This window comes from Lissotriton vulgaris, chromosome 4_1, assembly GCF_964263255.1.
Source record: "Lissotriton vulgaris chromosome 4_1, aLisVul1.2, whole genome shotgun sequence".
NCBI lineage: Eukaryota > Metazoa > Chordata > Amphibia > Caudata > Salamandridae > Lissotriton > Lissotriton vulgaris.
Genome location: NC_141691.1, coordinates 1,174,890,903 through 1,174,918,614, shown reverse-complemented (window position 1 = coordinate 1,174,918,614; position 27,712 = coordinate 1,174,890,903).

Here is a 27,712-nt window from a genome sequence, read left to right as displayed (position 1 = left end):
TTTAAAAAACCTTTGAAATTCACAGAAAAAGCATAGGTTTCAAACATGTTATACTTAAGAATTTGCATTTAAAAAAACCTTTCAAATTCACTGGAAAACCATGGGTTTCAAACATGTTATATTTAGGAATTAGCATTTAAAAAAACCTTTGAAATTCAATGAAAAAACCATAGGTTTCAGACATGTTATAGTTAGGAATTAGCATTTAAAAAACCTTAGAAATTCACTGAAAAAAACATAGGTTTTAGGGGTGTTATAGTTAGCTGGACAGTTCACTCGTACAAAACCATTGAAATTCCTCCGTTATAGTTAGTTGTACTAACTATAACTCGGGCGCCCGCAATCCACTGCTGATGATGTCACATATTACATAATTTAATGACATGGTCAGTGACATCACTGGTGACATCACTGATGACATCTCAAATGACATCACTGATGACATAACGGATTCTCTGTAAATTTTGTAAAGAGACATTGTGCTATGGGAAACAATCAATTGATTTGATTTGCAGGCGGAAACAGGAGACGAAAAAAAAGTTCTTTTAAGAACTTACTTCACTGGTCAAAAAAAGAGCTACATTAGTATAATAGTGTGTAAAGGTTTTTCCGAATGAATGTGTAGTGCATAAATGAATGAAAGAATACATTAGTAGGGTATTGTGAATGTGAAAGTGCAGAACTATAAGGAAGTTCTACAGCATAAGTCTATAAGGTGTTTACTTACAGTATACTGTTGTACTTCCGAAGCACTTGAATGTAAAATATGTACATAAATATGTTACAAGTCTTTGCTTCCCTTTTTACTGCTGGTGAAACTGCCTGGGTGAATTTGTAAGTGTTAGGGGCATATTTACAACCCACATGCGCCTCTTTTACGCTGCCCTTGCATCACTTTTGTGACGCAGCGGCGGCGCAATAGATGCGCCATGGTGTGGGGTATTTACAACGTGACACATCTGGGAGATGCGTCACATTGTAAAGCCCTGCACCAGAAGGAGGCGTTCCTGCGCAGGGGGCGGCGTTCTGGCACAGGAACGCCTCCTAAAAGTGGCTAAGTGAAATCTACAAGATTTCACTGAGTCACTTTTGGGCCAATGCTGCGTCAAAACCCTACGCCTGCTTGAAGCAGGCGTAAGGATTGACACAGCATTGTGAGCATAGTGCCCCAAGAGCATTGCTGGAGCTGCGTCACGCTTGGGACGCAACTCCAGCAATGCGCCGCAACACGCATCTGTGCCGTTTTTGCCCCATGGTGCACTGCATTGTAAATGCGACGCATCCATGGAGGTGGTGGCATGGCGCATAATAACTGGCTTATCCCTGGGGATGCGCCAGTTATTGTAAATCTGCTCATTAGTGTTTTATGCAGTGAATGGATTACTACACACTGATGAATGAGTCACTACAACACTGCAATAGCAGTGTCAGAGTGCTTGGTGAAAGTGTAAGGATACAGACTGGGGAATCGAAGGTGTGAAACACAAGTGTGCAGGTAGATACAAGACTGCATGCATAGTGCATAGAGGTTTGAAGCAAAGTATGTCCTAAGGCCTACTTTCCTGCATGCGTACTTGGGAACTGACTGAATGATTACAGTTCTGCAATGAGAGTGCCTGAGTGAATTTATAAGAGCTTCAGTTTTAGCACAGTGAATGGATAAGCACATACTGCTGAATGGCTCACTACAGTACTGAAACAGAAGTGACAGAGTGTTTGGTGGAAGTGTAAGGATACATGCTGGGGAATTGAAGGTATAAAAGACAAGTGTGCAGGTGGATAGAAGACTGCATGTATAGTGCATAAGGATTTCAAGCACTCCATGCCCTTAGGCCTACTTTTCTGCATGAGTACCTGGGTACTGAATGAATGATTACAGTTCAGCAAGGAGAGTGCCTGACTGAATTTATAAGTGCTTTAGTTTTAGCACAGTGAATGGATAAGCACATACTGCTGACAGGGTCACTACAATACTGAAACAGCAGTGACAGAGTGTTTGGTGGAAGTGTAAGGATACAGACTGGGGAATTGAAGGTATAAAAGACAAGTGTGCATGTACATACAAGACTGCATGCATAGTGCATAAGGATTTGAAGCACTCCATGCCCTAAGGCCTACTTTTCTGCATGAGTACATGGGTACTGAATGAATGATTACAGTTCTGCAAGGAGAGTGCCTGTCTGAATTTATAAGCGGTTCAGTTTTAGCACAGTGAATGGATAAGCACATACTGCTGAATGGGTCACTACAATACTGAAACAGCAGTTACAGACTTTTTTGTGGAATTTTAAGGATACAGAATGGGGAATTGAAGGTATAAAAGACAAGTGTGCAGGTACATAAAAGACTGCATGCATAGTGATTAGGGATTTCAAGCACTCCATGCCCTTAGGCCGACTTTTCTACATGAGTACTTGGGCACTGACTGAATGATTACAGTTCTGCAAGGAGAGTGCCTGCCTGAATGTATAAGCACTTCAGTTTTAGCACAGTGAATGGATAAGCACATACTGCTGAATGGGTGACTTCCATACTGAAACAGTAGTGACAGAGTGTTTGGAGGAAGTGTAAAGATACAGACTGTAGAATTGAATGAATAAAAGACAAGTGTGCAGGTACATCCAAGACTGCATGCATAGTGCATAGGGATTTCAAGCACTCTATGCCCTAAGGCTTACTTTTCTGCATGAGTACTTGGGTACTGACTGAATGATTACAGTTTTGCAAGGAGCGTGCCTGTCTGAATTTATAAGCACTTCAGTTTTAGCACAGTGAATGGATAAGCATATACTGCTGAATGGGTCACTACAATACTGAAACAGCAGTGACAGACTGTTTGGTGGAACTATAAGGATACAGACTGGGGAATTGAAGGTATAAAAGACAAGTGGGCAGGTACATAAAAGACTGCATGCATAGTGCATAGGGATTTCAAGCACTCCATGCCCTAAGGCCTACTTTTCTGCATGAGTACTTGGGTACTGACTGAATGATTACAGTTCTACAAGGAGAGTGCCTGTCTGAATTTATAAGCGCTTCCGTTTTAGCACAGTGAATGGATAAGCACATACTGCTGAATGGGTCACTACAATACTGAAACAGCAGTGACAGAGTGTTTGGTGGAAGTGTAAGTCAAGTCAAGTCAATTAATTTATATAGCGCGCTACATACCCAGAGGGTCTCAAGGCGCTTGAAGAAGGGTGGGGAATTACTTGTCGAATATCCAGGTTTTAAGTTGCTTTCTGAATACTAGGTGGTTGTGAGTGAGGCGAAGGTGAATGGGAAGTGAGTTCCAGGTTTTAGCCGCCAGGTAGGACAAGGATCTTCCTCCCATGGTGGTTTTGTTGATGCGAGGTACAGCAGCAAGGGCTTGGTTGGAAGAGCGTAGCTGGCGGGAGGGGGTGTAGAAGGAAAGTTGTGCATTGAGGCATTCGGGTCCAAGTTCGTAAAGTGCTTTGCGTGCGTGGGTTAGGAGGCGGAATGTTATCCTCTTATTGACGGGGAGCCAGTGGAGGTTTTTCAGGTGACCAGAAATGTGGTCTTTACGCGGGATGTCTAGTATGAGTCTGGCTGATGCGTTCTGGATGCGTTGGAGTTTATTCTGAAGTTTTGCGGTGGTGCCGGCGTATAGGGTGTTTCCGTAGTCCAGGCGCCTTGTAACCAGTGCGTGGGTGACTGTTTTTCTAGTTTCGGTGGGGATCCAGCAAAATGTTTTTTTGAGCATGCGAAGAATGTTGAAGAAAGATGATGAAATGGCGTTGACTTGTCTGGTCATCGAGAGTGAGAAGTCCAGGATGACGCCCAGGTTCCGTGCGTGGTCCGTCGGGATGGGTGCTTTTCCAAGGGCCTCTGGCCACCAAGAGTCGTCCCAGGCAGAGGAGGAGGTACCTAAGATAAGGACTTCTGTTTTGTCTGAATTCAGTTTCAGACGGCTGTGCTTCATCCACTCGGCTACTTCTTTCATTCCTTCATGTAGGTTGCTTTTGGCGGTGTTAGGGTCTTTGGTGAGTGAGAGGATCAGTTGAGTGTCATCAGCGTAGGAGATGATGTTGAGGTTGTGTTGGCGTGCGATGGCCGCGAGGGGGCTCATGTATACGTTGAAGAGGGTGGGGCTGAGTGAAGATCCTTGTGGCACGCCGCAAATGACTTCAGTGGCCTCTGACTTGAATGGTGGGAGGCGGACTCTCTGAGTTCTTCCGGCAAGGAACGAGGTGATCCATTCCAGTGCTTTTCCTTGGATTCCGATGTTTCTGAGGCGTTGTAACAGGGTGCTATGACAGACTGTGTCGAAGGCTGCGGAGATATCGAGGAGGATGAGGGCGACTGTGTCTCCATTGTCTAGTAGAGTTCGAATGTCGTCTGTTGCTGCGATGAGTGCGGTCTCAGTGCTGTGTTTGGCTCGGAAGCCGGACTGTGAGGAGTCGAGGGATTTGTTGGTTTCGAGGAAGGCGGCGAGCTGGTTGTTGACAGCTTTCTCGATGACTTTGGCCGGGAATGAAAGGAGCGAGATGGGGCGGTAGTTTTTGAGTTCGGTGGGGTCAGCTGTGGGTTTTTTCAGAAGGGCGCTGAGTTCGGCGTGTTTCCAGCTTTCCGGGAAGGTGGCGGAGTTGAGGGAGCAGTTGATGACGTCTCGGAGGTGTGGTGCTATGATGGAGTCTGCTTTGTTGAAGATGTGGTGAGGGCAAGGGTCTGTGGGGGATCCTGAGTGGATGGAGTTCATCAGGCGGATGGTGTCCTCAGTGGAGATTGGGTTCCAGTCATTAAAGATGTTCAAGGGGGGTGAAGGTGCGGCAGAAGGTTGGGTGGGTTGGTCTCCGGGTTGGTTGTCGAAGCTGTTGTGGATGTCTGCGATTTTGTCGTGGAAGAATGAAGCTAGGGAGTCGCAAAGGGTTTGAGAGGGAGTGATGTCGTTGGAGTTGGCAGTGGGGTTAGTAAACTCTTTGACGATGTTGAATAATTCCTTGCTGTTGTGGGCGTTGTTGTCTAGTCGGTCTTTGAATACTTGAATACGGCTTTCTTGGCAGTCCGGATCAGTTGGTGGTGTATGCGGGTGGCGTTTTTGAAGGCGTCCCTGGTGCTGGTGTTTGGGTCTTTTTTCCAGGCCTTCTCAAGGGAGCGACAGAGTTTCTTGGATTTCTTAAGATCATCGTTGAACCAGGGGGCGTTTTTGCTGCCTCGTTTGATTTGACGTTTTTTCAAAGGTGCTAGGTTGTCGGCGCTGTTGGTTAGCCATTGAGTGAGGTTAATGGCTGCTTGGTTGGGGTTCGAAGAGTGGGCAGGGGGGTTTTGAAGAAGTGATGAGGAGATCTGGTCGATGGTGATTTTGTTCCAGTTTCTTCGCAGAGTAGGTTGAGGATGGTTGTGGGTTGTGGTCTTTTTGTAGACAAAGTGAACGCAGCTGTGGTCCGTCCAATGGAGAACTGTGGTGTGGCTGAAGGAGATATGTTTGCTGGAGGTGAAGATAGGGTCGAGTGTGTGACCTGTGTAGTGAGTGGGGGTATTAACAAGTGGTTTGAGTCCGAGGTTGGCGAGATTGTCCAGAAGGGTGGTGACGTTGCTGTCGTTGCTCTTTTCCAGGTGAAAATTGAGGTCTCCCAATAGAATGTAGTCCTCGGAGGGGAGGGCGTGTGGGGTGATAAAGTCAGTGATGTCTTCGCTGAATTGTGCACGGGGTCCTGGTGGCCTGTAGAGGAGGGTGCCTCTGAGTGTGGTCTTGGGGTCGGTGTGGATCTGGAAGTGAAGGTGTTCGGCGCTAGCGAGGTTGACGTCTGAGCTGGTTGAGATGCGGATGGAATTCTTATGGACGATAGCGATGCCTCCTCCTGTTTGGTAGGTGCGGTCTTTTCGGATGATCTTGTATCCTTCCGGGATGGCAATGGTGATGTCTGGGGCTGAAGAGGCGTTCATCCATGTTTCTGTTAGGAAGGCGACGTCCGGAGAGATGGTGTCTAGTAGATTCCAAAGGTCGATGGCGTGTCTGTGGACCGAGCGGGTGTTGAGCAGGATGCATTTTAGGTGGTTGGTGTCAGATCTCTGTTTGGTGTTAGTGGATGAGGAGTTGGTCTTGGTGCCGTCATACTTGCAGGAGTTGCATGTGAAGGGTCCATGGGTGTGTCCAGGTGCGGCTTGGGCGCAGTTGGGGAGTCGGCCGGGGTTTAGGGCTAAGAGGGTGGAGGCGTCGTATGTAATGCGGGTGGGGTAGGTGGTACGGGGGCCAGGGGGTCTGGCGCTGGGCGCGGTCCAGGCGCGGACGGGCATAGACGGGCTTACCTTTGGCGCACCTTCGGCGCGCATGGGGCGCAACGGCTGCGCGTGAATGCTGCGCGAAGAAGCCTCTGTCATAAAAGGGTGGTGAGGGGGGGAGGGGCGAGGGAGGAGCAGCTGGGAGGCGGGTGCGTGGTGGAGGGGGCGGGCTCCGGGCAACAACAACAACAACAGCAATGGCGGCTGGGGCGGAAGCGCCGACCGGGTCGGGGGAAACCGACGAAATAACTACGCGGTGGTCAGCGAGGCGGCCACACAAATAGCAATCACCAAAACAATGTAGGCACGGGCCCACGGACTCCAAACAAGCAGTGCAGGAAGCTCAAAACAAGTAAATAATGCAGGCACGGGCACACGATCTCCAAGCAGTCAATACAGGGAGTTATAATAAATAAATAATGCAGGCACGGACAATCGCTGTGAGTAGCAGCAGAGCTGCGCAAATGATACCCAGCTGGAAAGGCAGGAGAGAGCAAGGGCAGGAGGGTATAAAACACAAGTGTGCGGGTACATACAAGACTGCATGCTTAGAGCATAGGGATTTCAAGCACTCCATGTCCTAAGGCCTACTTTGCCGAGTAAGTAGTTGGGTACTGACTGAATGATTATAGTTCTGCAAGGAGAGTGCCTGTCTGAATTTATAAGCGCTTCAGTTTTAGCACAGTGAACGGATAAGCACATACTGCTGAATGGGTCACTACAATACTGAAACAGCAGTTACAGACTGATTGGTGGAAGTGTAAGGATACAGACTGGGGAATTGAAGGTATAAAAGACAAGTATGCAGGTATATACAAGACTGCATGCATAGTGCATAAGGATTTGAAGCAGTCCATGCCCTAAGGCCTGCTTTGCTACATGACTACTTGGATACAGAATGAATGATTACAGTTCTGCAAGGAGAGTACCTGTCTGAGTTTATAAGCGCTTCAGTTTTAGCACAGTGAATGTATAAGCACATACTGCTGAATGGGCCACTACAATACTGAAACAGCAGTGACAGAATTTTTGGTGGAACCGTAAGGATAAAGACTGGGGAATTGAAGGTATAAAAGACAAGTGTGCAGGTACACACAAGACTGCATGCATAGTGCATAGGGATTTCAAGCACTCCATGCCCTAAGGCCTACTTTTCTGCATGAGTACTTGGGTACTGACTGAATGATTACAGTTTTGCAAGGAGAGTGCCTGTCTGAATTTAAAAGCGCTTCAATTCTAGCACAATGAATGAATAAGCACATACTGCTGAATGGGTCACTACAATACTGAAACAGAAGTGACAGACTTTTTTGTGGAATTTTAAGGATACAGAATGGGGAATTGAAGGTATAAAAGACAAGTGTGCAGGTACATAAAAGACTGCATGCATAGTGATTAGGAATTTCAAGCACTCCATGCCCTAAGGCCGACTTTTCTACATGAGTACTTGGGCACTGACTGAATGATTACAGTTCTGCAAGGAGAGTGCCTGCCTGAATTTATAAGCACTTCAGTTTTAGCACAATGAATGGATAAGCACATACTGCAGAATGGGTGACTTCCATACTGAAACAGCAGTGACAGAGTGTTTGGGGGAAGTATAAAGATACAGACTGTGGAATTGAATGAATAAAAGACAAGTGTGCAGGTACATCCAAGACTGCATGCATAGTGCATAGGGATTTCAAGCACTCCATGCCCTAAGGCCTACTTTTCTGCATGAGTACTTGGGTACTGATTGAAAGATTACAGTTCTGCAAGGAGAGTGCCTGTCTGAATTTATAAGCACTTCAGTTTTAGCACAGTGAGTGGATAAGCACATACTGCTGAATGGGTCACTAAAATACTGAAACAGCAGTGACAGAGTGTTTGGTGGGAGTATAAAGATACAGACTTTGGAAGTGAAGGTATAAAAGACAAGTGTGCAGGTACATACAAGACTGCATACGTAGTGCATAGGTATTTAAAGCACTCCATGCCCTAAGGCCTTCTTTGCTGCATGGGTAGTTGGGTACTGACTGAATGATTACAGTTCTACAAGGAGAGTGCCTGTCTGAATTTATAAGCGCTTCAGTTTTAGCACAGTGAATGGATAAGCACATACTGCTGAATGGGTCACTACAATTCTGAAACAGCAGTGACAGAGTGTTTGGTGGAAGTGTAAGGATACAGACTGGGGAATTGAAGGTATAAAAGACAAGTGTGCAGGTACATACAAGACTGCATGCTTAGAGCATAGGGATTTCAAGCACTCCATGCCCTAAGGCCTACTTTGCCGAGTAAGTAGTTGGGTACTTTGCTGCAGGACTACTTGCGTACTGACTGAATGATTACAGTTCAGCAAGGAGAGTGCCTGAATGAAAGAGAAGTGTGCAAGTAGATACAAGACTGCATGCATACTGCATAGGAGTTTGAAGCAGTCCATACCCTAAGGCCTACTATATATCTAACTACTGCATTTTAGCATACAGCCCTAACTCATTTTGCAAATACATAAGCAATTTGCTGCACTATTTGCACCAACATTACATCAAAAAAGTGACGCAATACAACCACAACGGGGTGGAAGGGGCTTGTAAATCTGCCCCAGAGTGTTTGCAGAAGTGTATGTATACTGACTGGGGAATTGTAGATTTGAAACACAAATCTAATACTAGACAAGCAACACTATTAATTACTCTTGAAGGGCTAATATGACTGCACACATTCCAGAAATATAAATACTGCATTTTACTTTACTTTACTTTTAACTTTACTTTAAAAATTATTTATAACGCGCACTATCACCATCGGTTTCTTGGCGCTCATTGACGTGAAACGGTAATCCAGGGTTTAGTCATAGGCAGCTTGAAAGAGCAAGGTTTTTAAAGATCTGCGAAAGCAGTCGTACTTTGGGCAGAGCCGTAGGGAAGGAGGTAGGGAGTTCCAGGTGGAGGGGGCCAAAACAGAAAAACTCAGGCCTCCATGTTTTTTCCTTTTGAAACGGGGGACATCGAGCAGGTTTAGTGATGCTGAACGAAGAACTCTAGAGGGAATGTGGCGGGACAAGGCTGAAGAAATGAACAAGGGGGCTGAGTCAAAGAGTGCCTTGAAGGTAGTGCATGCAAGTTTGAAAATGCAGCGTTTAGAAACTGGAAGCCAGTGGAGAGTGCGGAGGAGGGGGGTAACGTGTTGATGTTTGGGCTGGCGGAAAATCAGGCGGGCAGCCTGATTTTGCACCAGCTGGAGTCGGTGGAGGTGACATGCAGGGATGCCTGCATAGAGAATGTTGGCATAGTCGAGCCTGGAGCTGATGAATGCGATGACCACTTGGGTCAAGGCCTCTTTGGTAAGAAACCTGCTGATCTTGCGGATCCGCCTCAGGTGGAAAAAACAGGCGGAGGTGACCGCGTTGATGTGCGGTCTCATAGAGAGATCTTTGGAAATAGTCACTCCCAGACTTTTGACTGTGCTCACAGGAGTGGGTGCTGTCCCCAACGATGTGGGCCAAAAGGTGGCATTCCATGGGTGGTTAGGACCTCCTACCAGGACGAGCTCAGTTTTGGTAGGATTCAGCTTTAAATGGCTGTGAAACATCCACTCAGCGATGGTCAGCATGGTGGACTGAAAGTCAATGCGGGAGGAAGGGTGTGAGTCGATGGGGAAGATTAGTTGAAGATCGTCTGCGTAATTATAAATTGTGACCGGGGAATTTCGGAGGGAAGCTAAAAGTGGTTGGAGATACAAATTAAAAAGTAAAGGGGATAGTGCAGAACCCTGAGGGACACCACAGGTAAGGAAAGTGTAAGAGGCAGAGAAAGAGGAGAGGTGAACAGATTGTGAGCGCTGGTGAAGGAAAGATCTGAGCCAGTCAAGGGCCAGTCCCTGAATGCCGGCGTTGTGGACACGGTCGATCAAGATGGTATGATCGACCGTGTCGAAAGCCGCCGAGAGATCTAATAGGACAAGGGCTTGAGGGATGTTTTTGTCCGCACCTTTCCTGAGGGTGTCCATGACTGCTACTATAACCGCCTCGGTGGAGTGGAGGGGTCTAAAACCCGCTTGTTGAGGATCTAGAAAGGAGGATTTTTCTATAAAAGAGCTCAAACAGCGGGTAACGTAGGTCTCTAAGATCTTTCCAAGGTATGGGAGGAGGGAGATGGGCCTGTAGTTACTAAGTGTGGTAGGATCTGCATTAAGTTTCTTTAAGATAGGCAAGACAGCAGCACGCTTGAAGGACGATGGGACCTCCCCATTAGCAAGAGAGTTGTTGAGCAGTGCTAGGGGGGGGCCTGGACATGCAAGGAAGGCTTCTTTTAGGACCTGCGGGGGACAGCAATCATTAGGAGAGCCTGAACTAACTTTGTGGAGGAGGGAGATGAACTCTGTACTCTTTACTGTACAAGCATGAGTCATTTTGCAAATACAAAAGCAATAACTGGTTTCTAATTCTATCAAAACTTGAAAAAGGATAGATTTTTAAACAGTTATGTGTCTGCAAACACAAAACATACACAAATACTTCTCTCAGAATAATTCCTAAATGCACACAGATGCACAGTGTGATTCTAGACAAAAAATATTAGACCTTGCATTTTGCCTAAACACATTTACTAGTCTAGAAATGGTAAGGTGACTAAACACATTCTATATATATAACTGCTGCATTTACTATACAAACCTTATTTTGCAAATACCTAAGCAATTTGCTGCATTATTGGTGCCAACATTACATAAAAAAGTGACACAATAGAACAACAAAGAGGCACAAGGGGCTTGTAAATCTGCCGCAGAGTGTATGCAGCAGTGTATCTATACTGACTGGAATTGAAGATTTGAAACACAAGTCTGATTCTAGACAAACAACACTATTAATTAGTCCTGAGGGGCTAATATGACTGCAGACATTCCAGAAATATAAATACTGCATTTTAATGTACAACCATGAGTCATTTTGCAAATACAAAAGCAATAACTGGTTTCTAATTCTATCAAAACTTGAAAAAAGTACACGTTATTAAAATATTAGACCTTGCATTTTACCAAAACACATTTACTAGTCTAGAAACTGTAAAATGACTGACTCATTTTGAAAATACATAAGCAATTTGCTACATTATTTGTGCCAACATTGCATCAATAAAGTGACGCAATGGCAGCACAAAGAGGCCCACGAGGCTTGTAAATCTGCCCTAGAGAGTTTGCAGTAGTGTATGTATACTGACTGGAAAATTGTAGATTTGAAACACAAGTCCAATTCTAAACAAGCAACACTATTAACTACTCTAGAACAGGAAAACTGACTGCACACATTCTACATTCTTTAGTACTGCACTTTACTGCACAAAGGTGAGTCACCAAACACAATAACTTACCAAATGCTTTCTTCACAATGGTTATCCAAATGCAGACAAACTCAGAATGTGATTCTACACAACTAAACTACTGCTTGCACTTTAGAAAGATAAACAAATGACTTATAAAAACAAAATGCACCACATACATCCCCTTGCAAGTTAACAACTCACCTTTCAAATTGATTTGTAGATTAAGAAGAATGTCAGTCACACAGCAGATATTCTTATACATAATCTCTGGAGTTCAGTGTTCTTTGCAAAACCAGAAAATGGCAAAGTTTCCCTCTCATTCTACACATATATACATGTAAATAGCAATTCAAATTGCTTCCCACATTAATTCAAAAGCAAACACACATTTCTATTGGTTGAACATTTTAACCCTTTCCAACTGACATAACTTTGAACCCTACCCCCAAGAGATCAAGCAAAACTCAGCTGACCACAGAGGTCAAAAGTACAGCACACTGTAAAACACTCCTCCTTAACAAGTTTAGACTCTGCATAGGTACTTACTCATAACTACCAACAAAAGGAAAAGCTCTTGTTAGAACCAAACAACATCTAAACACATAAGCTTGATAGATATCTGAAAAAAAATGTTTTAATTGTTTTTTTCTTGCTTAGGTACGCGTACGGGACGACTTAGAAACCTCGCAGCATACGTGGTACGGCCACGCTTGCTACTCGTACTCTAATTGTAACGTAAAAAAAAAGCCCCTATCACTAATTTTTATTATCCCCGGGAACACCATCCCCCGGGGCTCATATAAAATGTTTGGGACCGTGGGGGGAGCCCCAATGCCCCCACGGTCCCAGCCGGCTCCCCGCGCCCTTCGGGAACCGGCATTGCTTTTCGTCAGGGAGAGCAGCTAACATGCTGCTTTCCCTGACAAAAAGCAATCTGCTTTCCTATTTGCAAGAGAGAGCAGGTTAACCTGCTCTCTCTTCCAAATAGGAAAGCAGTTTGCTATGGCTCCCGCCCTACCACAGCAAACTACAGTGTCCCAGGGGTAGGCATCCCGGGACACTGCAGGAGCCAAAGGTATGCAGAACTGAAAGGAATTCACAAAGACCTAGGTTTACCAAATGTAGACATTAATTGGCTTGGACAGAGAAGGTTAAAGTGGCACCAATTGATGCCATTGCTTAAATCCGTTTTACATCTCCAACACCCTGACCTCATAATAGTGCACTGTGGTGGCAATGACCTACGCACTTTGACTGGGGTAGGTCTGGAAATGCTTATGAAGGACACCTTTGGAGACTTTATGGCATTTTCCCCCCAAACTACCTTTGTGTAGCTATGCTGAAGGCTTAAGGGAACTGCTTTTAACATCTGGTTGGTCTAAAATCCGTTGGCTAATGGAAGTCAAGTGTCTTCTTACTGAACTGGGCCTCGAGGATGCATGGGCTAATAGAACTGCCCCGCCTAAGCAGACATTAAAGACGCTTTATTGGTCATGTGTGATGGACACCAGAAATTGCAACTCAAAACTTTGTAGAACTTCTGTTGAATTTCTGATGATTAAGGATGTCCCTTATTGTGAACCATATATGGACTTGATTACCAAATCTTGGTATAGGGCGCTATATATTAAATTTAGGTTGGGGTTACTGCCAGTGGGAAAATTGATTGCCAGTTGGAGGGCATTCTCGCAATCATCATCATTTTGTCCCTTCTGTATCAATAGGCCAGAGTCTGTCCCCCACCTACTTTTCGAGTGCCCAGCCTACATTGCCCGGCGTTGCATCTGGCTAAAGCCTTTGTGTAGGAGCCTCAGCACTAGATCCCACCTTGAGGCTCTACGAATCTTAAGATCTGACCCCCGCCCCCTGTTTGCTTGTTGCCTTGCTAAATTTTTGGCCTGAGTGTGGCGGACCCGATCTCTGAGGCTATTAACAGCGCCCCAATAATCACCCCCCTATTCTGCACTAATGCCCATATCGTCTTTCTGTAAATAATGAATTGAAATGTTTTATCATTGCACTGAGTTTTTTAACTTTTATTGTATTGTAATGCTTTTTAAGATATGTGCAATATATCGAAATAAAGCTTGTTTCAAATCAATCAAATCTAATATATGCCAAAGGCAGAAATGGAACTGGTCCAACCAATATTGTCCACAAATTGAGAAAGCTAGAAAACATGTAAATAAATCTGTTTCTGCTTTTCTCCGAGACTATAAAATGGGGTCCATTTACCACCATAATCTGCGTTTCAATATGCATGGCATCTATAGGAGAGATGGTGTACATTTTACAGATGAGGGGAACACAGTCTTCCTTTTGAACTTTAGACTCTGCATCGGTACTTACTTGTAGGTACTAAAATCTCCCAAAAAATACAAGGGCTCTTTTTAGAGCCACCCAACATCTAAACACATAAGCTTGATAGATATCTGAAAAATATTTGTCTTTTTCTTGCTTTGGTACAACTTGTGAACCAGGTAGCATACGGGGTACCGTACGCGTCCCGAACGCGCACACACCAGAGGTTGCGCTGAAGGCCTCGCTCAGTACGTGTATCATAATTTTTCCGGCTTGCCTCCTTTTTCATTTTTTTTTAAATAAATTAAATTATTTGGGGAGGGGAGCTGCGTGGTCCCCCTCCCAGGTCACTTCTAGGCTAAAGGGCCCTATACCCCGGGATTGGCCCTCTTCGTTGGGGACCGTGTGGGGGTCCCCAATCCCCCCACTGTCCCTGCCAGCTCCCCGCATCCTGTGGGAACCGGCATTGCTTTTCTACATGGGAAGCAGCTAACATGCTGCTCCCCATGTAGAAAAGCAATAGTGTTTGATTTTGGAAGAGAGAGCACGTTTCCTGCTCTGTCTTCCAAAAACCAAAACAGTTTGCTACGGAAGGGCGGGAGCCGCTAGGCTCCCGCCCTATCATAGCAAACTACAGTGTCCCGGGGGTAGGTACCCCAGGATACTACAGGAGCCAGCCCTGGGGGGTGGTGGTCCCCAAGGCCATCACAAGGCTCCAGGAGGGGGGCTGCATGGCCCCCCTCTCAACATTTAAATACCCCGGGGGTGGTGGTCCCCGGGCCTAGGGGGTCCTTCACAGACTCCCCCAATTTTAAAATTTAGTGCCCCGGGGTGGTGGCAGTCCCCGGTGCATGTGGGGGGGCTTGAACCCCCCCACACAGGTATGTATTTTTTTTTTAAAACAAGCCTCGGGGGTGGCGGCACCTGGGGCTGCGGGGGGGCCGTGAGCCCCCTGCATAAGTATTGTTAAAGCGGCAGGAGGTGGTGGTCCCCGGGGCTGGGGGGCCAATCTGGGCCCTCCATTATAAATAAATACATTGCCCCCGGGATTTGGCCCCCCCGGGGGCAAAATAACAATTAAGCGGGCTTGGTTTTTTTTTCTTTTTCATGCCGTACGCGTATAACGCAGTAAAAAAAAATTGAGGGCCTTTTAGGGTCCTTGTGGGACCCCCTGAGCAGGCCTAGGGGGTCAGAGTGTTTCTATCCTGCCCTCTTTGTGTGCTTTGCACACTTGTTTTTCAGTTTTCTTGTGCCTCGGTTCTACCGAGACACAAAATGGCTGCCAACACTTCATGGTTTGGAGTGTTGACAGACAGTTGACGTGTAGGGTACTTCGTCTATAGATATATCTATTCTATTCTATTTTATTCTATGGTTTTGGTAAAGCGCAAAAACAGCTGCCCCAGCGAAGAGGCGTCCCGGCGCTAAGGAGAAACCACAGACTCCTGCCTGAGCTCGGAAGAGAGGGAAAGAGGTGGACTAAAAAGAGGGGAACAGGTGAGTCTTAATAGCCTTTCGGAAAGTGGAAAGGCTTTCTAGAGAGTGGATACTAAGAGGTAGAGCATTCTAAAGCTTGGCTCCCAAAACCCTGAAGGAGCGTCCGCCAATGCGGCAAAGCTTTGTGCGGGGAACGTTCAGAAGGTACTGGCTAGAGGATCGCAGATCGCGTCGAGGAACATAAGGAGTGAGGAGAGATTGTAGGAGCGTAGGGCTTCCCAGTTTGAGGATTTTGAAGGACATAATGAGGGCTTTGAAGTGGATTCTGGAGTCGACGGGTAGCCAGTGCAGTTTACGAATGGTGGCTCTAACCGAGCATCTGCGGGGAAGGCCGACTAATGCTCTTGCCGCAGCGTTTTGCACGCGTTGCAATCATGCTATTTCTCCTTTGTTGGCGCCTAGGAGAAGAACATTGGCGTAGTCTAAGCGAGAGAGGATTGTCGCTTGGATGATAAGTTGGCGGACTTTAGCGTCGAAAAAGCCAAGTATAGGGCTGAGGCTCCTCAGTAGACCAACACAAGTGGCAGCCACTTTCTTAGTGTGTGTCTGATAGCTAAGTGAGGCATCCATCCAGACTCCTAGATTTTTTACTAGGGACTTGGGAGGAGGAATGGGGCCTAAGGATGAAGGCCACCAGTGCTCATTCCAGTGGCTGGTGTTTTTACCAAGGAGCAGCACCTCCGTTTTTCCCGCGTTGAGCTGTAAATAGTTATCCGTCATCCATTGGGCCACTGCCGCAAGGCCATCCCTGAATCTAGAGGCCAAGATGGATTTTACTTTTGATTTTCTCAGGAACTTCTGAACGGATTTACACCATTTAACAAAAAGCGTAATCTGCTAACCAAACTCTACCTTTTTGCCAAATTTTGCCAAATGTGGTGTAATTCCGTTCAGCAGTTTAGGCTGTAGCCGTGTCTGAAGGGCCCTATGGAAAATTGCATGGGGAAAACACATTTTGGGACCCCCCTTTTTTCTCAGCCCCCACTTGTCAAATCACCACAACACTTTCATGAGCGGAGCGGGCCATCTTCTTGGAGAATTTCGCAAACATTCGTCAATCGGCGCCAAAGTTATTCCAAATAGAATGTTGCAGATTTCCTATGGAAACTAGGACCTAACTATAACTACCTACTAGGTAATATATTTATATATATATAGGTGACATTGATCTCCGCTTGGGGGTGGAGCTTACCAGAACTACATGAGTGGGAGCAGAACTGTTGGGCGGGTAATCTCACCTGTGACACCTGGGGCGCTGAAGAGGCCACACGGCCGAAATGCATACGCCCATGCTCGTCTGCTTTACCTCAATAAAGAGACTCCATTGTATTCCCCTGCTGTGGCTTCTGACTTTCTGTGGAGAAGGTGTTCGTGGCATAAATCTGCACGGTCAGCCAGCGACGTGCAACAGAAGCCCCTGCACGAAAACTGACCTGGTCATCACTGGCGCGGTTCTGTCTTGGCAGAACTTTCTTCAAATCCGAGGTATCGGAAGGACCAGGCTCGCCACTGCACGCAGGAGGGACAGAAGTGGTGCAACTATGCACTGGGAGAAGCGCACTGTCGCACCTTTTTCCCCCATGGAAGTTTGCCTGTGTGTGGCGGTTGTGCAGGTGGGGACGCAAGGAGCTTGAACATTGTGTAAAGGCAGCGCGAGACATCAGGTGAAAGCTGCTTTTCAGTCTCTGCCCCACACGCACTTTGGCAATAATCCTGGCAGGAACCACTGCATGCTGGGACACGTAGTTTGTTTCACCGGTCTACAACGAAGCAGGTGACATTGATCTCCGCTTGGGGGTGGAGCTTACCAGAACTACATGAGTGGGAGCAGAACTGTTGGGCGGGTAATCTCACCTGTGACACCTGGGGCGCTGAAGAGGCCACACGGCCGAAATGCATACGCCCATGCTCGTCTGCTTTACCTCAATAAAGAGACTCCATTGTATTCCCCTGCTGTGGCTTCTGACTTTCTGTGGAGAAGGTGTTCGTGGCATAAATCTGCACGGTCAGCCAGCGACGTGCAACAGAAGCCCCTGCACGAAAACTGACCTAGTCATCACTGGCGCGGTTCTGTCTTGGCAGAACTTTCTTCAAATCCGAGGTATCGGAAGGACCAGGCTCGCCACTGCACGCAGGAGGGACAGAAGTGGTGCAACTATACACTGGGAGAAGCGCACTGTCGCACCTTTTTCCCCCATGGAAGTTTGCCTGTGTGTGGCGGTTGTACAGGTGGGGACGCAAGGAGCTTGAACATTGTGTAAAGGCAGCGCGAGACATCAGGTGAAAGCTGCTTTTCAGTCTCTGCCCCACACGCACTTTGGCAATAATCCTGGCAGGAACCACTGCATGCTGGGACAAGTAGTTTGTTTCACCGGTCTACAACGAAGCAGGTGACATTGATCTCCGCTTGGGGGTGGAGCTTACCAGAACTACATGAGTGGGAGCAGAACTGTTGGGCGGGTAATCTCACCTATGACACCTGGGGCGCTGAAGAGGCCACACGGCCGAAATGCATACGCCCATGCTCGTCTGCTTTACCTCAATAAAGAGACTCCATTGTATTCCCCTGCTGTGGCTTCTGACTTTCTGTGGAGAAGGTGTTCGTGGCATAAATCTGCACGGTCAGCCAGCGACGTGCAACAGAAGCCCCTGCACGAAAACTGACCTGGTCATCACTGGCGCGGTTCTGTCTTGGCAGAACTTTCTTCAAATCCGAGGTATCGGAAGGACCAGGCTCGCCACTGCACGCAGGAGGGACAGAAGTGGTGCAACTATGCACTGGGAGAAGCGCACTGTCGCACCTTTTTCCCCCATGGAAGTTTGCCTGTGGGTGGCGGTTGTGCAGGTGGGGACGCAAGGAGCTTGAACATTGTGTAAAGGCAGCGCGAGACATCAGGTGAAAGCTGCTTTTCAGTCTCTGCCCCACACGCACTTTGGCAATAATCCTGGCAGGAACCACTGCATGCTGGGACATGTAGTTTGTTTCACCGGTCTACAACGAAGCAGGTGACATTGATCTCCGCTTGGGGGTGGAGCTTACCAGAACTACATGAGTGGGAGCAGAACTGTTGGGCGGGTAATCTCACCTGTGACACCTGGGGCGCTGAAGAGGCCACACGGCCGAAATGCATACGCCCATGCTCGTCTGCTTTACCTCAATAAAGAGACTCCATTGTATTCCCCTGCTGTGGCTTCTGACTTTCTGTGGAGAAGGTGTTCGTGGCATAAATCTGCACGGTCAGCCAGCGACGTGCAACAGAAGCCCCTGCACGAAAACTGACCTGGTCATCACTGGCCCGGTTCTGTCTTGGCAGAACTTTCTTCAAATCCGAGGTTTCGGAAGGACCAGGCTCGCCACTGCACGCAGGAGGGACAGAAGTGGTGCAACTATGCACTGGGAGAAGCGCACTGTCGCACCTTTTTCCCCCATGGAAGTTTGCCTGTGTGTGGCGGTTGTGCAGGTGGGGACGCAAGGAGCTTGAACATTGTGTAAAGGCAGCGCGAGACATCAGGTGAAAGCTGCTTTTCAGTCTCTGCCCCACACGCACTTTGGCAATAATCCTGGCAGGAACCACTGCATGCTGGGACACGTAGTTTGTTTCACCGGTCTACAACGAAGCAGGTGACATTGATCTCCGCTTGGGGGTGGAGCTTACCAGAACTACATGAGTGGGAGCAGAACTGTTGGGCGGGTAATCTCACCTGTGACACCTGGGGCGCTGAAGAGGCCACACGGCCGAAATGCATACGCCCATGCTCGTCTGCTTTACCTCAATAAAGAGACTCCATTGTATTCCCCTGCTGTGGCTTCTGACTTTCTGTGGAGAAGGTGTTCGTGGCATAAATCTGCACGGTCAGCCAGCGACGTGCAACAGAAGCCCCTGCACGAAAACTGACCTGGTCATCACTGGCGCGGTTCTGTCTTGGCAGAACTTTCTTCAAATCCGAGGTATCGGAAGGGCCAGGCTCGCCACTGCACGCAGGAGGGACAGAAGTGGTGCAACTATGCACTGGGAGAAGCGCACTGTCGCACCTTTTTCCCCCATGGAAGTTTGCCTGTGTGTGGCGGTTGTGCAGGTGGGGACGCAAGGAGCTTGAACATTGTGTAAAGGCAGCGCGAGACATCAGGTGAAAGCTGCTTTTCAGTCTCTGCCCCACACGCACTTTGGCAATAATCCTGGCAGGAACCACTGCATGCTGGGACACGTAGTTTGTTTCACCGGTCTACAACGAAGCAGGTGACATTGATCTCCGCTTGGGGGTGGAGCTTACCAGAACTACATGAGTGGGAGCAGAACTGTTGGGCGGGTAATCTCACCTGTGACACCTGGGGCGCTGAAGAGGCCACACGGCCGAAATGCATACGCCCATGCTCGTCTGCTTTACCTCAATAAAGAGACTCCATTGTATTCCTCTGCTGTGGCTTCTGACTTTCTGTGGAGAAGGTGTTCGTGGCATAAATCTGCACGGTCAGCCAGCGACGTGCAACAGAAGCCCCTGCACGAAAACTGACCTAGTCATCACTGGCGCGGTTCTGTCTTGGCAGAACTTTCTTCAAATCCGAGGTATCGGAAGGACTAGGCTCGCCACTGCACGCAGGAGGGACAGAAGTGGTGCAACTATACACTGGGAGAAGCGCACTGTCGCACCTTTTTCCCCCATGGAAGTTTGCCTGTGTGTGGCGGTTGTGCAGGTGGGGACGCAAGGAGCTTGAACATTGTGTAAAGGCAGCGCGAGACATCAGGTGAAAGCTGCTTTTCAGTCTCTGCCCCACACGCACTTTGGCAATAATCCTGGCAGGAACCACTGCATGCTGGGACAAGTAGTTTGTTTCACCGGTCTACAACGAAGCAGGTGACATTGATCTCCGCTTGGGGGTGGAGCTTACCAGAACTACATGAGTGGGAGCAGAACTGTTGGGCGGGTAATCTCACCTGTGACACCTGGGGCGCTGAAGAGGCCACACGGCCGAAATGCATACGCCCATGCTCGTCTGCTTTACCTCAATAAAGAGACTCCATTGTATTCCCCTGCTGTGGCTTCTGACTTTCTGTGGAGAAGGTGTTCATGGCATAAATCTGCACTGTCAGCCAGCGACGTGCAACAGAAGCCCCTGCACGAAAACTGACCTGGTCATCACTGGCGCGGTTCTGTCTTGGCAGAACTTTCTTTAAATCCGAGGTATCGGAAGGACCAGGCTCGCCACTGCACGCAGGAGGGACAGAAGTGGTGCAACTATGCACTGGGAGAAGCGCACTGTCGCACCTTTTTCCCCCATGGAAGTTTGCCTGTGTGTGGCGGTTGTGCAGGTGGGGACGCAAGGAGCTTGAACATTGTGTAAAGGCAGCGCGAGACATCAGGTGAAAGCTGCTTTTCAGTCTCTGCCCCACACGCACTTTGGCAATAATCCTGGCAGGAACCACTGCATGCTGGGACACGTAGTTTGTTTCACCGGTCTACAACGAAGCAGGTGACATTGATCTCCGCTTGGGGGTGGAGCTTACCAGAACTACATGAGTGGGAGCAGAACTGTTGGGCGGGTAATCTCACCTGTGACACCTGGGGCGCTGAAGAGGCCACACGGCCGAAATGCATACGCCCATGCTCGTCTGCTTTACCTCAATAAAGAGACTCCATTGTATTCCCCTGCTGTGGCTTCTGACTTTCTGTGGAGAAGGTGTTCGTGGCATAAATCTGCACGGTCAGCCAGCGACGTGCAACAGAAGCCCCTGCACGAAAACTGACCTAGTCATCACTGGCGCGGTTCTGTCTTGGCAGAACTTTCTTCAAATCCGAGGTATCGGAAGGACCAGGCTCGCCACTGCACGCAGGAGGGACAGAAGTGGTGCAACTATACACTGGGAGAAGCGCACTGTCGCACCTTTTTCCCCCATGGAAGTTTGCCTGTGTGTGGCGGTTGTACAGGTGGGGACGCAAGGAGCTTGAACATTGTGTAAAGGCAGCGCGAGACATCAGGTGAAAGCTGCTTTTCAGTCTCTGCCCCACACGCACTTTGGCAATAATCCTGGCAGGAACCACTGCATGCTGGGACAAGTAGTTTGTTTCACCGGTCTACAACGAAGCAGGTGACATTGATCTCCGCTTGGGGGTGGAGCTTACCAGAACTACATGAGTGGGAGCAGAACTGTTGGGCGGGTAATCTCACCTATGACACCTGGGGCGCTGAAGAGGCCACACGGCCGAAATGCATACGCCCATGCTCGTCTGCTTTACCTCAATAAAGAGACTCCATTGTATTCCCCTGCTGTGGCTTCTGACTTTCTGTGGAGAAGGTGTTCGTGGCATAAATCTGCACGGTCAGCCAGCGACGTGCAACAGAAGCCCCTGCACGAAAACTGACCTGGTCATCACTGGCGCGGTTCTGTCTTGGCAGAACTTTCTTCAAATCCGAGGTATCGGAAGGACCAGGCTCGCCACTGCACGCAGGAGGGACAGAAGTGGTGCAACTATGCACTGGGAGAAGCGCACTGTCGCACCTTTTTCCCCCATGGAAGTTTGCCTGTGGGTGGCGGTTGTGCAGGTGGGGACGCAAGGAGCTTGAACATTGTGTAAAGGCAGCGCGAGACATCAGGTGAAAGCTGCTTTTCAGTCTCTGCCCCACACGCACTTTGGCAATAATCCTGGCAGGAACCACTGCATGCTGGGACATGTAGTTTGTTTCACCGGTCTACAACGAAGCAGGTGACATTGATCTCCGCTTGGGGGTGGAGCTTACCAGAACTACATGAGTGGGAGCAGAACTGTTGGGCGGGTAATCTCACCTGTGACACCTGGGGCGCTGAAGAGGCCACACGGCCGAAATGCATACGCCCATGCTCGTCTGCTTTACCTCAATAAAGAGACTCCATTGTATTCCCCTGCTGTGGCTTCTGACTTTCTGTGGAGAAGGTGTTCGTGGCATAAATCTGCACGGTCAGCCAGCGACGTGCAACAGAAGCCCCTGCACGAAAACTGACCTGGTCATCACTGGCCCGGTTCTGTCTTGGCAGAACTTTCTTCAAATCCGAGGTTTCGGAAGGACCAGGCTCGCCACTGCACGCAGGAGGGACAGAAGTGGTGCAACTATGCACTGGGAGAAGCGCACTGTCGCACCTTTTTCCCCCATGGAAGTTTGCCTGTGTGTGGCGGTTGTGCAGGTGGGGACGCAAGGAGCTTGAACATTGTGTAAAGGCAGCGCGAGACATCAGGTGAAAGCTGCTTTTCAGTCTCTGCCCCACACGCACTTTGGCAATAATCCTGGCAGGAACCACTGCATGCTGGGACACGTAGTTTGTTTCACCGGTCTACAACGAAGCAGGTGACATTGATCTCCGCTTGGGGGTGGAGCTTACCAGAACTACATGAGTGGGAGCAGAACTGTTGGGCGGGTAATCTCACCTGTGACACCTGGGGCGCTGAAGAGGCCACACGGCCGAAATGCATACGCCCATGCTCGTCTGCTTTACCTCAATAAAGAGACTCCATTGTATTCCCCTGCTGTGGCTTCTGACTTTCTGTGGAGAAGGTGTTCGTGGCATAAATCTGCACGGTCAGCCAGCGACGTGCAACAGAAGCCCCTGCACGAAAACTGACCTGGTCATCACTGGCGCGGTTCTGTCTTGGCAGAACTTTCTTCAAATCCGAGGTATCGGAAGGGCCAGGCTCGCCACTGCACGCAGGAGGGACAGAAGTGGTGCAACTATGCACTGGGAGAAGCGCACTGTCGCACCTTTTTCCCCCATGGAAGTTTGCCTGTGTGTGGCGGTTGTGCAGGTGGGGACGCAAGGAGCTTGAACATTGTGTAAAGGCAGCGCGAGACATCAGGTGAAAGCTGCTTTTCAGTCTCTGCCCCACACGCACTTTGGCAATAATCCTGGCAGGAACCACTGCATGCTGGGACACGTAGTTTGTTTCACCGGTCTACAACGAAGCAGGTGACATTGATCTCCGCTTGGGGGTGGAGCTTACCAGAACTACATGAGTGGGAGCAGAACTGTTGGGCGGGTAATCTCACCTGTGACACCTGGGGCGCTGAAGAGGCCACACGGCCGAAATGCATACGCCCATGCTCGTCTGCTTTACCTCAATAAAGAGACTCCATTGTATTCCTCTGCTGTGGCTTCTGACTTTCTGTGGAGAAGGTGTTCGTGGCATAAATCTGCACGGTCAGCCAGCGACGTGCAACAGAAGCCCCTGCACGAAAACTGACCTAGTCATCACTGGCGCGGTTCTGTCTTGGCAGAACTTTCTTCAAATCCGAGGTATCGGAAGGACTAGGCTCGCCACTGCACGCAGGAGGGACAGAAGTGGTGCAACTATACACTGGGAGAAGCGCACTGTCGCACCTTTTTCCCCCATGGAAGTTTGCCTGTGTGTGGCGGTTGTGCAGGTGGGGACGCAAGGAGCTTGAACATTGTGTAAAGGCAGCGCGAGACATCAGGTGAAAGCTGCTTTTCAGTCTCTGCCCCACACGCACTTTGGCAATAATCCTGGCAGGAACCACTGCATGCTGGGACAAGTAGTTTGTTTCACCGGTCTACAACGAAGCAGGTGACATTGATCTCCGCTTGGGGGTGGAGCTTACCAGAACTACATGAGTGGGAGCAGAACTGTTGGGCGGGTAATCTCACCTGTGACACCTGGGGCGCTGAAGAGGCCACACGGCCGAAATGCATACGCCCATGCTCGTCTGCTTTACCTCAATAAAGAGACTCCATTGTATTCCCCTGCTGTGGCTTCTGACTTTCTGTGGAGAAGGTGTTCATGGCATAAATCTGCACTGTCAGCCAGCGACGTGCAACAGAAGCCCCTGCACGAAAACTGACCTGGTCATCACTGGCGCGGTTCTGTCTTGGCAGAACTTTCTTTAAATCCGAGGTATCGGAAGGACCAGGCTCGCCACTGCACGCAGGAGGGACAGAAGTGGTGCAACTATGCACTGGGAGAAGCGCACTGTCGCACCTTTTTCCCCCATGGAAGTTTGCCTGTGTGTGGCGGTTGTGCAGGTGGGGACGCAAGGAGCTTGAACATTGTGTAAAGGCAGCGCGAGACATCAGGTGAAAGCTGCTTTTCAGTCTCTGCCCCACACGCACTTTGGCAATAATCCTGGCAGGAACCACTGCATGCTGGGACACGTAGTTTGTTTCACCGGTCTACAACGAAGCAGGTGACATTGATCTCCGCTTGGGGGTGGAGCTTACCAGAACTACATGAGTGGGAGCAGAACTGTTGGGCGGGTAATCTCACCTGTGACACCTGGGGCGCTGAAGAGGCCACACGGCCGAAATGCATACGCCCATGCTCGTCTGCTTTACCTCAATAAAGAGACTCCATTGTATTCCCCTGCTGTGGCTTCTGACTTTCTGTGGAGAAGGTGTTCGTGGCATATATATATATATATATATATATATATATATATATATATATATATATATATATATATATATATATATATATATATATATATATATATATATATATATATATATATATATATATATATACACACACACTGAATGCCAAGCTCCAAGAATGCCACAGTAGAGCAGAGGAGTCGAGGACGAGGCGGTTGCAGCTTGAGCTGCGTCTGCTGGTCGCACAGTGCAGTTTGACTCACTCATACTCAAAGTAGGATCAAACAGCAGGCTGCGGGTCATTTGGTTTCCCACCTCACCGCCGGGCTCAGCCCCCACCCAGATAGACCTCCAGCACCTGCTGGACTAGCAGGCATGCCTATTGAAATCAGAGTCAAGGGAGCATGATGCAGCCTCATCGAGGGAAGTGCCGACCAGAGGAGCTTCAAAGCCCGGGAGTGGAGCTCCTCATAGTGTAGAAGTCCTGAGAGCCCAGAGGAGAGCGGTTGGATAGGAAAGGATTGGGCAAGGTGATATTTAGTTGTCGCCGCATTGGGTTGAACCCTGGCTCATGGAAGCAGCCCTTCCAGGTTATGGCGCGGTTTGTGATCTAGTGATTGCTCCTCCATTACCCTCTTCTTCCCAGCTGCAGGGCTTCCTCACACAGCCAGTGTGCTGTGCATGACTTTAAAGGCCTTTGCAAAAAGCCAATAGTGTTCTTCTCAACTATTAATTAACTTATATTTTATTGATAATCTTACTTTTTCGGGTGAAAAAGATGACAGCAAGAAAACTGCTCTCATAAAAAATAATCGCTTAAAGAACCTTCATGAAAACGAATGCGCAAAAAGATACGCTGTGATGGGGTCAGAAAAAGATCTGCCACTGATCCCCACCTTTTTTGCTAAAATGGAAAAAGAAGACGGCACAACAAAAGAGGGTCCAAACTCATCGCAACATAGTTATAAACATGATTCTGTGAAAATTACAATGCCTGATGCTGCTCCCCTGGCAGATTGCTTCCTGTCTAGGATAACTGCAACTCTGATTTAGGACCCAACACCATTATTTAAACAGGTAAACATAAATAGAAATATAAACATGGTTCCTGGTATAAGGTCGCAGTCAATAACTGATTATACCATTCCGGATATAAACTGGGAACTGCCAAAAGCAGAGACAGCAAAATCATTAGGATCACAGTCATTTGTGGGGGTTCACTAAAAGAAAGCGAGCAAATTGAGCTCAATTTATTTGGCAGCACCCAGTGTTCAGGCAAGCCGTCCATATTTAGTCACTCACCAGAGGTATTGGATTAACTCTCATGTTATCTACCAGGAGATTATGTACAGGTTTCAGAATCATTTTAATTATGAGAAAGTATTTTAAATTCAGTAGTACTAGCCTTCTTAGGAAAATCAACAGAAAACTTGGATCATGGGCTAGAATTTTTTTTCACAATTCTATCAAGTTTATTACCTTTCAAAGAGAAACAAATGAAGACTGCTAAGAATACCCCTGGAACACAGGGTGGTAAGATCAATGCACAGAAGTATTTGAAGAGAAGTATCGACAACAGCTCATTAGGAAAGAGCAATACCCTATAAGATGAAACAATTTAGTCACCCTCAAGTAAGACTTCCATCAATCATGTTAGAATGCAGGCTGGCCCCGAGGTTGTCTTTACAGAAAGATGCAAAGAGAAAATCCAAGAAAAATAGTGTTTTGTTAAAGAACGTATTCAGAGAGAGAGGTGGGGAAATAAATGGAGACAAGGTGTCCCTCCTATGCCTTTTTATCCTGCATTTTACCAAAGGAAGTAAATTACTTCAGGCACTCAGGGGACACTCAGACGTAACAATAATAAGCTGTTAGAAGAGCATAACTCCAAATTTGCATCTAACAATATATCATCAAAGACGGGGAGAAGGAAACGCAAAAACGAAGAAAAAGAAGTTCATTTTACCAGAGAAGAAAACAAAGGGTCTCTGAGCAACGGACAAGGAAGCGAAGGCTCATCAGCCCAAAACATGTCAAATCATGTATTTCTACAGGCTGTCATAGGATCTATACCAGATTACATACCACAATGACTCACCGGGTAGGTACAGAGAGAAGATTCTTGGGAAAATTGAGCTATGACCCACATGAGTTCCAACCCATGAGCTAACCCGTATCACTCGTTAGAACCATCTAAAGTAGTTACCCCAAAAGACTCACAGAAAACCTAGGAAATGCATGGTGCACTAACTGATGAACTGATCTTGGAAAACTGTGAATATTTCCTCTGTAGAGGTAGAGATGAAATACCCTTCCATTGTTCGAAGAATAAACTCACTGCTCATCCCACAGCCCCTAACATAGTAGATCTCAGTGATAAGAATCCAAATCCTGAATTAAAACAAGAGAATTTAATGCAGAGAGCATAGCACACAATGGTTACTCTAAAGGCTCCAGGGTGGCTGGCGACAATTTCGCAGCGGAAGATCCAAACCCTGATGCCCTGGCTGAGAAAGTACCAAACTGGAATTTGATGACAAAATCTTAGAATTTTTGCCAACTGTTATCTCAAAGATTTGATAGTTGACCCTAACATAAGTGTTATCTCCTGGAATATTGCTTGGAATAAAAAGATACATCAAAAGGCATATCTCTCAGGGCTGATATTATTTGCATTCAGGAGTCATTGAGCAAGCTGGGTTTGCATCTAAACAATTTTTTTTACAATTAATTAAGCAGTCACTCCTTCAAGTAGTGACCACGCTGGTGGAGGTAACGTGATATTATTAAAGACAGATTACAACTTGTCATACACCTCCTTTTCTCACCCCTCAAGACTGATCCAGGGTATAAAAGTCCTAGGACACCATTCTGAAGCTCAAACAATACTGTTGTGTAATGTTTATATACCACCTGGTTTAGAGAACAGCAGGTTAGGTAAAAATCTGTTTGCCTGCATAATCCAAGTAATTGATGAGGAGGAGCAGTCACATGTTTCAATTCTGGAGAATC